Below are 347 nucleotides of genomic sequence, written 5' to 3'. Positions count from 1 at the left end.
GCATGTTCGTGTATCTTGGTAACAAAATGGTGTACAATTATGCTAATTTAATGCTCGTTAACTGTATTCTACTTGATGTTCATTTATTGCTAATCATACAGTCTTAATTTTATAGATGTATAAATCGACGTGAATGCGGTAATATTTTCCAGTGTTTTTAAAATGCTTTTGAAAACATGCGTGTAAATATCTATCTCACTTATTTGCTTATGTACTTTACCTGTCAAAATATTAATGGATAAGTATATAAACTTATATAGTCTCAGGATGTTTATGAAAATTATACTTAATTATTCAAAGATTTGAAGGTCTAAAATCTAGTACAGATTTTGTTCTTTATAGAAAGA

The sequence above is a fragment of the Penaeus monodon genome, chromosome 31, assembly GCF_015228065.2.
Source record: "Penaeus monodon isolate SGIC_2016 chromosome 31, NSTDA_Pmon_1, whole genome shotgun sequence".
NCBI lineage: Eukaryota > Metazoa > Arthropoda > Malacostraca > Decapoda > Penaeidae > Penaeus > Penaeus monodon.
Note: the sequence above shows the minus strand (reverse complement) of the source record.